The 9,971-nt window shown below is 38.0% G+C and overlaps 1 non-coding gene across 1 annotated transcript; it reads right to left on the minus strand.

Moving 5' to 3' along the window:
- Positions 1-9,128: 9,128 nt before the first annotated feature.
- On the minus strand, positions 9,129-9,235 carry LOC141662160 (small nucleolar RNA R71). The gene has a single exon (XR_012550287.1). It is a non-coding gene; the product is annotated as a small nucleolar RNA R71 (small nucleolar RNA).
- Between the last annotated feature and the right edge of the window lie 736 nt (positions 9,236-9,971).

A 9,971-nucleotide genomic window follows, 5' to 3' on the forward strand; every position in this document is an offset into this window, starting at 1 on the left:
TTGACTAATGCGCCAGTAGCTTTTATGGATTTGATGAACCGGGTGTATAAGGAGTATCTGGATAAGTTTGTTATTGTATTTATTGATGACATCCTCATCTACTCAAAGACCAAAGACGACCATGCCGAACATCTAAGGTTTGCTTTGCAAAGGTTGAGAGAAAAACATTTATACGCTAAGTTCTCAAAACATGAATTTTGGTTGGAGGAAGTCCAGTTTTTAGGTCATATAGTGGGTAAGGATAGTATTAAGGTAGACCCTGCGAAGATTGAAGCGGTATCCAGATGGGAGCAACCGAAGACTCCGACAGAAATTAGAAGCTTTCTGGGATTAGCAGGCTATTACCGAAGATTTGTGAAGGACTTTGCCAAGATTGCAACCCCGTTGACCAAGCTGACCCGAAAGAATGAGAGATTTCTTTGGACGGAGAAATGTGAGGAAAGCTTCCAAGAGCTAAAGAAAAGACTAGTGACAGCACCAGTGTTAGCATTACCAAATGAAACAGGGAATTTCGTAATTTACAGTGATGCTTCTCTCAAAGGATTAGGCTGTGTGCTAATGCAACATGATAAGGTTATTGCGTATGCGTTTAGGCAGTTAAAGCCCCATGAGTAGAAATATCCAGTTCATGATCTTGAGTTGGTAGCTATAGTGTTTGCTTTGAAATTATGGCGTCATTACTTGTACGGAGAGAAATGTGATATCTATACGGATCATAAAAGCTTAAAGTATATATTCACCCAAAAAGATTTAAACATGAGACAAAGGAGATGGTTGGAATTGATTAAGGACTATGACTGTTCTATTAATTATCACCCAGGTAAGGCCAATGTGGTAGCTGATGCCTTAAGTAGAAAAGAGAAATTAAATATGGCTCGTATCGCGAATGATTTAGCCCGAGATTTAGAAAAGATTGAAATTGAAGTTCGAATATCAAGTAAAGGTCATGAGCAGCTATACGAGATTACTTTTCAGCCAGCGTTAATGGAAAAGATTAAAAGGTGTCAGGAAGGAGTTATGGAACAAGAATTGAATGATCTGATAGGAGAAGAATTATATGCTCAAAAGGATAACCAAGGTTTATTTAGGTTTTCCTCTCGCATTTGGATTCCTAATGTAGCAGAATTGAAGAATGAAATATTGCACGAAGCGCATAATTCTAGGTTTTCTATTCACCCTGGTAGCACGAAGATGTACCAAGATTTAAAGAAGCACTTCTGGTGGCCAGGAACGAAAAGGGAGATTGCGGATTGGGTCAGCAAGTGTCATGTATGTCAGATGGTAAAAACAGAGAATCAAAGGCCCAGTGGATTATTGCAGCCTCTAAAGATTCCACAGTGGAAGTGGGAAGAGATTGCAATGGATTTTGTGGTGGGTTTTCCGAAGACAAGATCGAATCACGATGCCATTTGGGTGATCATTGATAGATTGACCAAATCAGTGCATTTCCTTCCGATTAATGAAAAGTATTCTCTGGAAAAGCTAGTTAAAATATTTTTAGATGAGATAGTTACCAAGCATGGGGTACCTGTGTCTATAGTATCAGATCGAGATCAAAGATTTAATTCAAGGTTTTGGACAAAGTTTCAAGAGTGTTTAGGAACTAAGTTAAATATGAGCACCGCTTATCATCCTCAAACTGATGGCCAAAGTGAGAGAACGATTCAGACGATCGAAGATATGTTAAGGGTATGTGCTTTGGATTCAAGGGAAATGGGGATGATCATTTACCGTTAATAGAATTTTCTTATAATAACAGCTACCATGCCAGCGTTGGAATGCCATCCTACGAAGCTTTATATGAAAGTGTAGAACACCTCTGTATTGGGATGAGATAGGAGAAAAGAAAGTGTTAGGACCTGAATTAGTATAACAGATAAAAGAAGCAGTGGTGTTAATTCGAAAAAGATTGGAAGCCGCTCAGAATAGATAGAAAAAGAATGCAGATTTACATCGAAACGACATAAGTTTTGAAATAGGGTCATTGGTATTACTAAAAGTTTCGCCATGGAAGGGATTGGTTCGATACGGTCAGAAAGGTAAACTGAGTCCGAGATATATAGGACCATTCGAAATTTTGAAATAAATAGGAAAACTTGCATACGAGATAGCTCTACCCCCGTAGTGGCAGCATATTCATAATGTATTTCATGTGTCCATGTTGAAGCCGTACATTCCTGCCTCGAATCAAGTAATTGAATATGAACCGATCGAGCTTCAATCAGATTTATCCTATATGGAGCAGCCAATCCAGATATTAGATCATAAGAAGCGTGTACTTAGGAATAAATATATCCCTATAGTTAAAGTACTTTGGAGAAATCCTAGGGTAGAAGAGTTTACCTGAGAATTAGAATCAGATATACTTGACAAATATCCTCACTTATTTAATTAGTTAAGATTCTGAGGACAGATTCTTTTTAAGGAGGGAAGGATATAATGACTCGTATATTCTCGTAATATTTAAATATGTAATTATTGTGTAAATAATTAATAAAGAATTTTGTATCAATTATGGTCTCTGTGTTCTATTTATCATGGTTTATATGTGATTGTAGGATTGCGTGATGTGTTTTTATGATTAGCTGTTGCACCACTTTATTTTTGTTTCGCTTCTAAAAAGTGATTTTATGACAATCCTATTTTCAAAATTATTTGGGTTGTCTCTAAAATTGTTTTTATTATTTCATAATCTTAATGATTATTTTTGGGATTTTATAAAATTTACAACCTAATATTCTGCTAATTATTTATTTTTAAATGATTTTCTGAATTCATTTAACTATAAAATCCATACTTAATTCTAGGATTATTCAAAAATTATGAAACTCATATTTTATTATGTTTACAATATTCTGAGAATTTTAAAATTAATTTGGAGATTTTCGGGATTAAATTAACCCGCGTATTGTTTCGTTTAATCGTTAATTGCGGGTATAATGTGCGATTTAAAAATGATTTAAAAATTATGGAATTCTTATTTTATTGGTATTTTATTATCCTGGAAATTTTAAAATTTGTTTGGCATTTTTCCGGAATATTTTGCTTGCAAAAGTTATTCGTTAAAATTCACTTTCGGGATAAAACCGGGCCTAGGAGCAGGAGCAGGACACGTGTTAGCAGTTGGCAAATTGTCCTCATACGTGGCTAACGGAGGAAAAAAGAAAAAAAAATAACAACACCCCCACCCCCTGTTCTTCGCCGGTTCCTCACAATCTCTCTTATCTCTCTGTCGAACTCTCCTCATCCCTCTGATTCTCTCTCTTTCTTCTTCCTCTTCTCCGTCTTCTTCCTCCCCTCTCCGTTCATCTCTTGCCCTGTTGTTCCGTCGTTGTTTTTCCGGTGTGTTCTCCGGCTGCTCAGTCCATGTCTCTCCGATTTAAATATATATTCGTATGTGTGTATATATATATTTGTGTATGTATTGATTGTGTGAGTGTTTCGGTGCTATTGTTGCTTCAGTTTGGGGTGGTTCTGGTGGCGCGTGAACTGCACGCGCGGCTGTGTGTTTGTACGCAGTTTGTGTGTAGGAATTTATTATTTTATTAATTTATTTTAATCCCTTTTGTGCAGGAATTGTCTGATTAATATTCGTGATATTACCAATAATTCGTGCGTAAAGTATTTTCGACTGATCGGTGAAATTTATTCGGACACCCGTATATTTTTGGGCACCTATAAATTTTGCCGCCGTGCACGATGAATTCTTTTACGAGCGCGCGATGGACGGTGATGACCCTATTTTGAGTCCTAAATATTTTAATAAATAAAATAACTTGTATAAATTATTTTCAGGACTAAAATTTAGTTAGGTACCGATTCGAATTGGTTTTGTTGAGAATTGACGTCAATTGATGTTTCGACGGGTAGGCCTATAAACAGAGGAGTCGCTGTCCAATTTTTTCTAAAAATTACCTTAAATTACGAATCGAGTGTATATATCTCGTTTAATACAAATTGACCCATGGTTGCTATGTGCACTATTATTGCGTGTATATTATTATTATTAATATGCATACGAGTCGGGAATTGTATCGTTGGGTAATTAGTTAGTGAGGAAAATCAAGCATAATCGATCGTTTAACCTAGGTTGTTTCAATTTCGTAGGTTCGAGTTGAAGGACCCGGTAGTTGAAGTCAATTAGAGTCAAGCCAGTGTTAGTGCAAAGCTTCGCAAAGCAAGTACCCATGAACTAATCTTTTACAGTTCAGTATATATGAATAGTTGTTGATTTAAATTACGTAATGGAACTGAACATTTTAAGTTATGTATTCCCCGTATTTAAATATGTTTTATTAACTGATGTTTTGGGGAAAAAGTAACTTCTGAAAATGCCTATCTCTAGATTGTGATAAAAATTAAAATGGGATTTTTAAAATGTGTGTTGTAATCATTTAAAAAAGAGATAGGTATAAATGATTTTGGAAACTGGATAAAAATGAATCAGATATTGTATGGTCAGTGGCGTAAGAGGCCCGTTATTAGGTAACGGCCCAGCATGGTTGCGTAAGAGGCTAAGTTGGATGTGCGCACTGGTAGGCCGCTTAGTCCAGCATAACAGAGACTTAGCTAGTCTCTGAGTTCCGAAACAAATTTGTGGTGGGATAGACTGATCAGCTGTCTCTAGAATTCATCCACGTTTATATCTGACTTTGGTTTAATGGTTCCCGTAACGGAACAAATGGGTTATGATCCTCGTAACGGGACAGATGATTTATGAGCCCAGCAATGGACAACGGTTTTGGAAAAAAATAGCATGCTAAAATTGAACTCTGGTATTTTGACACAGCACACTACAGATGATATTACTTTATAGAGCATGCTAGTTTTGATATCCAGTTTATACCTATTTTGCGGATTTTTCGTAAACTAGTTTGATATCTGTTCCTAAATTGTTTTTATATATCCTGTTTACTGGTTATTCATATAGAGGTACTGTTGAGCAATGGATTGCTCACCCTTGCAGCTTGTTTTGTATATATTTATTGCAGATTTCTAGAAGACCAGGTCAGCGTAGAGTGTCAGCCCCCTTCGGTCCCGGCTCCTCTGAGGTAGTTTGTATCAGACCCTGAGGTCTGATGAGTTGTTGTAATAAGTGAGGATGTCTTAATTTGAATAAGTTAGTGTTGCTTTGTAACCTAAATGATACTTGAACCTGCATCGGCTCCTGGTTTAGGGTCGTGTGTTTAATAAAGTTTATTTAGTATTTTATGTTATAGTTTATCATATTTTTGGTGACGTCAGCCCCTGACCCCGGGGTTGAGGCCGTCACAATATCTATTATGCTAGATTCTTTATGATGTTAGCTAATTTTATTTTTGAGAATCTCTCAATTGAGAACCCAATAAACAAGTTAGATTGTTGGGTCCAAGAGAGAAGAATTATTGTTGACTTGAACGGGGAAAATCACCACAAGGATGTTCCCCTTGTTTGCATGCCAATCATAGAACAACCTCAGGTGAGTGAGGTAAATATTTATATCCCTAATACTTCTCAACCACCTATTTCTTTGTAATCAACTGTGGTCATGGCACTTGTGATATTGACCAAACAGGTGCCCACCCAAGCTACAAAACCAAGAATTTCAAAAACCTAGTCAAAGAAAGCCCCCTCTAGTTTCTCTCAAAAGAAGCTAGTTATAATATCCATTAAGAACCAAGAGGGGAGTGTGAAGGGAAGTAAGTCTGGTGAGGGATAGGGTGAACATAAAAGAAGCCCTAAGAATAAGGAGGGAGAGGTGTGTGTAACCCAACCTAGCCACACCTCAGTCTCCCAACAAACTATAGTGTTTAATTAGGACTCAAGCTCAGTATTAGATTCATCCTCCCAAAAGGATGTAACTATTGAAACAAGCTCTCAACCAAGAGCACAGGCCAAGAGGGTTAGGGACACAAGCTCACCCCAAAATTATGCTAGAAAGAAGAAATTTAAAACACTTGGGGATACACAGGGAGCACACATGTGCAAACTGCAGTGAAAGACTCAATTACAACACCTTCTCAAAGTTAGGTTGATGTGACTCCTTTAAATATGGAGTCGCAGCCAAAATATTTAATAATAGAAGCACCTCACACACTAAACTCACCAAATTCTTTGGATGTGGACATGATTCATACATCAATTCCTGATTCTCCATCTTTAACACTCATGGAGAAGCTAAAATCTACAGCAAGTGAGCATCATCTTTTAGATGATTTGTTGGCTCACTTGCCATTTCTTTCTGATTCTACTGAGAAATCTGTGCAAAATCTCAAATCAATCACCACAGATTCTACAGTAGTTTCAACTCCATACTCTATCATTTCTACTATTTCGACGGATATTGTTCATCCGTTGACTAGTGATTGTATCTCGGCGGATGTGCTTAACAGCAGTCATCCGTTGAAACTCTCAACTACTACCTCGACGGATGTTTCTCATCCATTGAACATCACTACACCACTTCAATTTTCAACAATAGTTACAAGTGCAGATGATCTAGTAGTTTTACAATCACTCTTAGGATTGAGGGAAGGGAGTGAACAGAGTGAGAGGCTAAGTTGCTCCCAGGCAAAAGGAGAGGAAAAGAGTGAAAATATGCAAGCTATTTCTTCCAGCTTGGTAAAAGTGAGTGAGTGGAGTCCCACCTTAGTAGGTGAAAGTGAGGGTGTGAGGGTGGGAAGCAAAGGGGAGCCCTTGATGCAAATGTAGAGAGATAATGAGAGAAAAGTAGGTACTGCAGAATGGGAAGAGCCCATTGTTAGTGAATTAAGGGATGTCAATGAGGCTAAAAAGAAACAGCTATTTCAGCAGGATTATCAAGCTGTTTTAGACTCTATTTCTTATGAAGATGAGGCATTTACTCACCCTGTCTCATCTTATCAAGTTCTAGCTAAACAAGAAAATATGGTTGTTGAAAGAATTCTAAATTTCGTGTATACAATTGCTTCCATGCAAAGGGCCAAAGATGCAATCACTGCCATGCCCTCCACAGCTGGTGATGATTTTGAATATGCTGAAGAATTATTTTGGGATGATGGTGTTGAGTGGCATTTATGACACTTTATAATGCTCTAATAAGCTTTGGATTGATGCATTTGTACTCAGTTTGTAAGTGTTTTAACGTGTTTTCTAGTGTTTTTGCATTTCAGGCATTATTTAGGTAATCAGGTGAATTAGCATTGTTTTGGTGCTAAAATAGTGTATAGGTGGTGTTGGAATAAAAGCTCACGAAGACCGGCTCGAATTTGCGAAAAAAAATGAAAGAAGTCAATTTTGGCAGAAACCCAGCGTGCCCGCGCTGAACTAGCGCGCGCCCGCGCCGAAGTACAGGAAGCCAGCGCGCCCGCGCTGATGAAGCACGCGGTCGTGCCGTGTCGGGATAATAAAATCCTGATTCTATTACAATTTTGTTTTCTGGACTCCTGGGTTGATTGGACTGCTATATATTGATAACTCAAGATCGTTTTTAAAAGAGAAGACTTACCAGAGCACAAGGAGAAGATGACAAGAGACCTATAGCACAATTCAACAAAGGCGTAGACGATCTAGTTTATTCTTGTGAATCTTTGTTTTGAGTTGTAATCTTGGATGCTCGTTTCTTCTTTTGTTGAACCTATACTCTCGTTTGTACTTGTTTTTATTTATTCATTATAAAGACTATGTATTATATACCATGCTTTCATTAGAACCCGCGTTGATGATGAGTCTGATTATGGGCTAATCGTTATCGTGGGGTTCTAGCGGAATTATTTAGGGACATCTTTAGTTGAATTGTTTGATGTCTTAGTATGTGGTGATTGTATGATATCCTAGTAATGGTTGTGCGTATTCATCTTATGAGTGTCGCGAACTTATAAGATAGTTTGTTAATTCTTAATGAAGCAAAAGTGAATTTAAGGATTTAGAACTTGCCATGCTAGCATAGGTTCATGTATTGTCATGCATGATTCATAGGAAATTTAACCATCTTACTTGCCCTGTGTAATCAAGATAGATAATTTGTGCTTAAAACGTTATGTTGTCAAATTCTATAGACATATAGGGTCTCAATATAATTGGTGTCTATTCAGGTTCTATCTCTTTTGTGGATGTCTGGTAGTATGGTACTTGCGCAATGAAAGTTGGTATTTATCAGTTTCGTGTTATTTGATTAATGTCATCACCACTGCATGCTAAGGTTAAGATCAATAAGGCTATTGAATGAAGTATTTAATGAATTTAGAATTCCATGTTTGTCATACTTATTAATTCAATCAATCTTATTCTCGTAGTTATAATTATTAGTTTAATTCTTAGTTATTAACAACCTCACTGCGTTATCATCTTAGCATTGAATAATAACCATACATTGTTGCTTAAGTGTGTGAATTAATTAGTTAACCAATACAGTCTCTGTGGGAACGAACTAGAAAAGATTATATACTACTTGTGAACTCGTATACTTGCATGTATTATTAGCGCGTGTTTAGCGACTAACAAGTTTTTGGCGCCGCTGCCGGGGACTGCAGTGTTAATTGATAGTTTATATGCTTTCCATCAGTGGTCGTTAAAGTTCATTGACTCAGACATTGTTACTTATTTGTTTCCTTGTCTTATTTCAGGTAATCTAGCGAGGGTGTATGCATACGCGTTCGCGTACTCGTAAGAGAATACTTGATAAAGCTGAGGAAGAAGTTGTGGTAGTTCGTAAGGAAGTTTTTTAGGAAGAAAAGAAGGTAGAAGAAGAAGAGAAAGTCGAATAACAAGTTGTAGTAGCGATGGGAGATCAAGCACAAAATCTGAAGGCTTTGATGGACTATTCTCATCCTAAGATTAATGACATTCAGTCAAGCATCATCAAACCGGCCATCAGGGCTAACACTTTTGAGATCAAGTCAAACACGATTCAGATAATACAGAACTCAGTTCAGTTTGGGGGTTCTCCTACTGAAGACCCGAACATGCACATCAGGGATTTCATCGAGATCTGTGACACTTTCAAATTCAATGATGTGACTGAAGACGCTATCAAGCTATGCATGTTCCCATTCTCTATGAGGGACAAGTCTAAGTGCTGGTTACACTCTCTACCAGCAGGATCTATCACCACTTGGGAGGATCTTGCGTAAAAGTTTCTCACTAAATTCTTCCCCATGGCGAAGACTGCTGCAATCAGGAATGCTCTTACCCAGTTTGCTCAGCATACAGGGGAATCTCTGTGTGAGGTTTGGGATCGATATAAGGAGATGCTAAGGAAGTGCCCACACCATGGCATGCCTGATTGGATGAATATTAATTGCTTCTATAATAGATTGGGTGCTACTTCTAGACCCATGCTTGATAAAGCATTAGGAGGAGCCTTGTGGGCTAAGAGCTACGATGAAGCTTATGAACTTATTGAACTGATGGTTGCTAATGAGTCCCAGAATCCTTCCCAGAGACTGACTCAGGGAAAAGTGCAGGAATTCTGGAGTTGGACGCAACTACTGCTATCGCTGCCCAACTTAAAGCTTTAACGATGAAGGTGGACACTTTGGCTAATTATGGAGTAAATCAAATCGCAAGTATCTGTGAGTGTTGTGTTGGTGCCCATGAGACTGATCAGTGCGCAATTTCTAGTGAATCAGCTCAGTTCGTGAGCAACTTCCAGCGATCGCAGCAACCAGTGACAGCCACCTATCATCCCAACAACTGCAATCATCCTAATTTCAGTTGGAGCAATGCTCAGAACACGGTTCAACAACCTTATCAGCAGTACCCAGCTAAACAGTAGAATCACCCTGGTTTTCAGCAACCACATTATGCACCTAGATAGCAACTCCAGCTGCAACAAGCCAATGAAAAAACTGAATTAGAGGAGTTGAAGCTTATGTGCAAGAGTCAAGTTGTTTCTATTAAGACCTTACATTACCTAGTGATACTGAAGTGCCAGGAAAGAGGGAAGCTAAGGAGCAGGTAAAGGCAATCACTTTAAGGTCTGGAAAGGTTACGAATCCTGAACAAACTCAAGA

Source organism: Apium graveolens, chromosome 5 (assembly GCF_009905375.1).
Source record: "Apium graveolens cultivar Ventura chromosome 5, ASM990537v1, whole genome shotgun sequence".
Classification (NCBI taxonomy): Eukaryota; Viridiplantae; Streptophyta; class Magnoliopsida; order Apiales; family Apiaceae; genus Apium; species Apium graveolens.